This window comes from Protopterus annectens, chromosome 9.part0 (assembly GCF_019279795.1).
Source record: "Protopterus annectens isolate FY-2018-M chromosome 9.part0, PAN1.0, whole genome shotgun sequence".
Taxonomy (NCBI): Eukaryota; Metazoa; Chordata; order Ceratodontiformes; family Protopteridae; genus Protopterus; species Protopterus annectens.
In genome coordinates, this window is record NC_056743.1 from 1,258,044,565 (window position 1) to 1,258,050,576 (window position 6,012).

Consider the following 6,012-nt stretch of genomic DNA (forward strand, 5'->3'; position numbering starts at 1 on the left):
GTTCCTTTTTGTTTTACTTTAGATGGTGGTTCAGAAAACAGAAGGTTATCCCTTACATGAACTCTAGTAAGGAGTGTGGGTTATGGAGCCTTCACTGTTACTTGCTTTTTTGGATGTTAAACTTATGGATCAGACAATTTTGTAGCAGAAGAGAGTGTCATTCATCAGTCTGTGAAACAAATACATGCATACATATCATCCTTCAGAGGAGATGTAAACCAAGGCCTCGCCTGCCTGATTTGGAGATAGCTCAGGTGGATGTAAAAGATCCCATGGCACTTATAGAAAAGAGAAGATTAAGTTCTCCAGTGTCCTGGCCAAATTTATCCTGGTCAGTATAAATACCACCTCTGGTCTCTCCTGAAAAGAGGCTATTGGCCTAGTGGGACTAACCAAGTGAACAAAGCTTAATTAAATAAATACATTAGTAAACAAGTAAGCCTGTTCATGGATATTGTATTTTAGTAAATTAAGACTATTCATTGTTTTATAGATATGAAGCTTCCATCCAGGAGTGTAGTAAGACTGCTACTGACAATACCATATTTCTTTTAAATGATACCTTTAGGTATTGTATGAAATTCTTTGATTTTCATCTTTATTCACTTAGCCTGATACCATATTTATTCGACTGTACCATTCCATTTCCTTTGCCTTTAATGCAAGTCACCTTTTCAAACTTCATACATCTTTGTATTTACAGATGAAGAGCAGCTTGTATAGAGCTGGTGTTCCTCCTCCATGAACTCTGGCTCCCTATGATGCCTTTCTTTAAGCCCCATCTCCTTTCTGGCCAGGTGGCACAGGCTGACATTCTTTTCTCATATGATGCTTTGTTTTCAGCTGACCCCACATCTGAGCCACTTGTCTTGAGGGCCCATGTCCTGGCAGGTTTGATGTCATGTCTTGTTCCTTACCATCTATTGCCAGGGTACTTTTTTGTGACGCGCTCTTTTCCTCATATTATTTTTACCTGCCTGCCTGACAAGACTTGCATTAAGGCTGTGCAGTGTTTGCACAATAATTTATCTTTCAGGATTAATAAGGTGCATACTATGTTAGTGAAAGAGACTTGCTTCCTTGTATGTTAGCTCTTTATTTCATAGGTTCATTGGTGTGTACTAGGCTAATGGCCCTGGAGCCTTTACAAGCCTAGCCCATAGAAGTGTCCTGGCATTGTGCTGCCCAACGTCAGTTCCCAGTAACTTCATCAATTAGAGCCACTGACTGGAGTGATCCCAGGGTGAACTTTCTATTTCCCATCCATTCATTAAGATTTCTCTTGAAGAGGGCCAGTGAGGTGCTCTGCTTGACATGTATGGGAAGTCTATTCCAGAGTAAGGGCAGTCTCTGGGTTATGAACCTGTCCCTCCAGCATGTTCTGTTGATTGTGGTAATGAGGTAGAGGTCTCTGGAGCGTGTGGTGCAGAGGGATTGGGATTTCTTTAGATGTAGCATTTCTAACAAAGCTGGGTCAGACATGGCTTTGTAAGTCAAGTAGACATCGCCTCTTAGTAGTTGATATGAGGCAGGCAATAGCTGGAGTTTTTTTTGAGTCTGTCCATGTAGGACATGTGTTTAAGGCCTAGGATCCTCTTCATGAGGTACTTTTGTGGCCGCTCCAGCTGTTGCAGGTATCTAGTGGGGTACATGCCAAATGAGGCATTATACTCTATGATTGGTCTAATGAGGGAAGAGTAGAGAGAAATGATAACCTCTTTCTTCCTGAATGCAAAACCCTTGGTAATGATATGTGCCACACAGAAGGACTTTCTGACCACAGTGACAATGTGATAGTCGAAGGAGAGATTGCTGTCAACCTGTGTCTCCAGATCTCTTATAATGCCTTCAGTGTTCAGTGTGGGCTCCCATCAATGTGGTAATTAGTGGGAACTGAGTTTTTCCCAAAGGGAATGATGACACATTTTTTAGCATTAAGCTTAAGGCCATGGTTTCAACATCAGTCATTGGTCTTAGTGAGGCCTTCTGTAGGATGTCTGCATCACTTGGGGAGTTAATAATGGCTCCCAGCTTGCAGTTGTCTGTAAACCTGGTCAGCCAGAGTCCATCCGTATTGGCCTGGATTTCTGATAAATATATGCCAATCAAGAGAGGACCCAGGAATGATCCCTGTGGGACTCCACTCGTGACTGGTCAGCAATCTGACTTGGAGACTGCTACTTTCACACTTTGGGGTCTATCTGTGATTCAGTTTGCAACCCGCCTAAAGATATAGGGGTTGATCCCTAGTTTGATGAGTATATCAATAATTCTTGAGTGAGGAATGGCATCAAAGGCCTTGGCCTGATCAAGGTAGGCTGCATGAACTGCCTTACCTTTATCCACAGCTTTGGTGACTGACTCAAAGAAGTCAACCAGGTTGAACAGGCATGATCTACCTTTCACAAAACCAAATTGTGTGGGATCTGGAGTTTGGAGATTCCCTGTATCCTTGTTAATTAGGTCCATGATGATGTGCTTCATAGCCTTACATATCAGACTTGTCAGGCTATTGGGGCAATAATTTCCAGGGTCTGTAGTCGCTCCTCCTTTATGGAGAGGGATGACTGTAGCAGTGCGCCATTTGGTAGGGACAAAGCCTGAGGTGAGGCTGTGAGTGAAGAGGGCACACAGATGTGGTGCCAGTTCACTTTGTAATTCATGTAGAACACAGCCAGGGATATTGTCGGGTCCCATTAAAGCTGTATTCTTGGCCTTGGACAATGTAGCTTTAACTTGTGCTGCAGTAATGCTGGGTGCCTGGTATTCTTCCGGTATTGAGATTGGTCCTTTTGAGGGGGGGGGAGTAAAGCTGGCACTGAATCTGTCAGCCAGAATGTTGGCAATATCTGTTGGCTCAGTATAGGAGGTACCATTGTGCAGTAACTCAGAAAAAATCTGGGTATTGCCGTGGAGATTCTTGATGTAATTATAGAAGGCTTTGTGGCTGTTTTTAGTGTCTGCCGCAATTCTGCCTTCATAGCTGGTTTTGGAAGTTTTGATGAGGGATCTCAACTTTTTGGTGAGGCTAATAATTTTAATTTTTCTAGCCTTGGGACTTCACCTTTTTCTGCAACAGTTTCTTCCTTTTGTTGTAGAGTTTATTAATGGCAGGTAGCCACCAGACTGACTTCCTTTTTTTGGAGGAGAACATCTTGGTTCTGTTGGGTATGGCTAGTTCCATGCATTTATGTACGAGTTCATACAGTGCATTGATTTATGATTTGGCAATCATGCATCTATTTTCCATTGACATGGGTACCATGAAGTTATCCACCTCTGTTTTTAGGAGTCCAAAGTCAGCTTTGGAGAAGTTTTGCATGGTGGATACCTTTGTGTGGGGTGTGGGTGAAATGATTTCCATGGTGATTAGGATCTAACCAGGGAGGAATTGACTACTGGACTAGATTAACAGTTGTCCATGTTAGTAATAACCAGGTCAAGGATGTTGCTTCCTCTAGTGGAGGTAAGAATGAGCTGGTCCAGGGTATTGGAATTGATGAATTGACCAAGTGCATTGGTGCATGAGTAGTTTTCCCAGTTGATGAAGGGTAGTTGAAGTCACCTAGTGTGAGAGTGTTGGGTTCTGATCTTAATAGTTTCCAGGGTGTTTAGGAATGTGGAGTGAGAGTCTTGGGACATGGTTGGAGACCTATAGTAGGCTACAATCTGAATCACCGTCTTACCCAATGTTAGTTGTACCTGGAATATTTCAGACGTGTTATGCTGGGCTACTAGTCTGGAGGTGTGCATATCCTTTACAAATATGGAGACTTCACTGCCTTTGGAGCTTTGGTCCCTGTTCTGGGGCCAAAAGGTGTGGAATGAATTATAGCCTGGTAGCACAGGTGTGCTTTCTGCTGCTTTAAACCAGGTCTCCATTACAGCACAAATGTCGATGTTCTCCATTTTGAGGAGTGCTTTGAGCGAGTGCATCTTGAGAGTTAGACTTCTAGCATTGAGGAGCATGACCCTCAGATTGCATTTATTTATAGCTGTTACAGTGGTAATTTGGTCTTTGGAACACCACCTAAAAAGGCACTATAGGGGTGGCAAGAGCCTTAGCCAATACCCAGAAACGGGTGACAGATGCAGGCCTTCTCTGGCAAAGCATCAAGGTCTGTCAATTATGTCATCCCAAGCAGACAGATACTGGATGGGTCTGTATTAGATAATTGAACTTTCAAAAGTTCAAGTGTCATATGGTTGACACCGTATGATTGAATTTTTGAAAGTTTGAATGTTTTAACGGAGATTTTCATATAACATGGAGTGGGAAGATTTCCCTTTTCTGCACTGTAGTGCGATCTCGGAATTGGTATATTTAAAGAGAAGAGCGTGCGGGAGGTGCAGGGGAACTTCCCCCCTGGTTAAAATGTTCAAGTAGGTTATTTTTGTAGTTTATTTTTTTCTTTATTAGATTTTCAAATTTTTAAAAGTTCGATCATATGGTTGAATAAGGAGAAGGTAACAGTCAGCTGACAGTGGAACTTTTTATAAGTTTGATTATCTAATATAGACCCTACTGGATCCCCTTAGAATGACACCAGAAACTTAGCCAATTGCTGAAGTCAATCATTTTCTGTTTGTACTATGGTATCATTCTGGGAAACAGTAGGATGCTGCTCAGGGCTAGGCTTATACCAGCCTGGGCCACATAATCTGACAGCTCCACCATCTCTCTTTTCATGTAGTCCAGGAAGATGCATCTTAGGTCATTCACACCCACATGGACAATGACAGAGTCATATTTTTACTTGTTGTGGAGTGACCTGAGTGCGTGTGTTATGTGTCGGATTCTGGCACCTGATAGACAGCTGACTGTTACCTTCTCCTTATTCAACCTAGTGAGTGGGACATCAGTGTGCCTCACTATTGAGTCACCTATGATTAGTGTACTGGGCGTGCTGTTTTGCCTTACAGGCTTAGGTTGAGGGGCACATTGTGTAGGTGAGCTATGTGTCTTGTGGTTTGTGCTGTGTTTTGGTGGTTGAGTGCATTTCTGCCTTGAAGGTCTCTGCTGTTTGGATAGATTTTTATTGAAAGCCTCCTTGAAGGTGGGTAGGTGGTTTGTATTTTTATGTGAAGGCTGTGATGGTGGGTGTTTTAGAAGGCTATGTGTTCTGTGTGGTTCAGATGTTGACCTTCTCATATTGACCAGCTATTGCGGTCTTGGCTGGAGAGTGCATGGCTTCCAATTTGGATATATAAGTGCATCTCTCACAAGTCTGAGCATTGGGAGATAAGAGGAGAGGGTTGTCTGTGTAAGAGTCAGTTGCTATACTGCCTCAGAATGCCCAAGTTCACCAGGTCGATAGGAGAAAGAACAGGAAACTGACCTTTAGACATGCCAGGAGGGATGGTCATTATTACCAAGTACTGGAGCTGTTTCCTTATAGGACATCTAGTGCTTATAGCACTGATGTGTGCTACAATAATTGCTACAAAAAGCCTGATGAAGTGCTAGGTAAATAAGCTAACTAAAATGCAAGAGAGAAGGGATCTAGCAAGATCTTAAGGGAAAAATTGAAGAGCAGACGTTCTGGCACAGATAATATACTTTAAATGCAGTGCAAACTAGCACACTTTTGTGTGTGTCGCAATATTAAAGTTAAAAATAAATGCAGTTAAATAAAAAAGACTTAAATTTAATGCAGAAAGCAGTATAATCAGAAAAAATCAAAATGGAGGCAGTTAAAGTCTTAAAGAAGCGCAAGCCCATGCAAACATGGGTTTTTAAACCAGAAAGTTGAAAGGGATAGAAAAACTGCCCAAACAGACAATAAACTACAATTTCAGGGCTAGAAACCACTCCTCTTGTGGTAGATAGGCTACCTAGTGCTTACCACTCCCACTGATAAGCTGGAAGGCTTCCTTCTAACACAGAAAGGTCTGAGGAAGTTAGAAAGTTACAAAACAGTCCTTGATACAGCAAATCTGTGTCTGGACTACTCTAGTAACAGGAAAGACGGAAAACAAGCTTAGAACTTTTTTTTCTGCAGAAAAAAAACA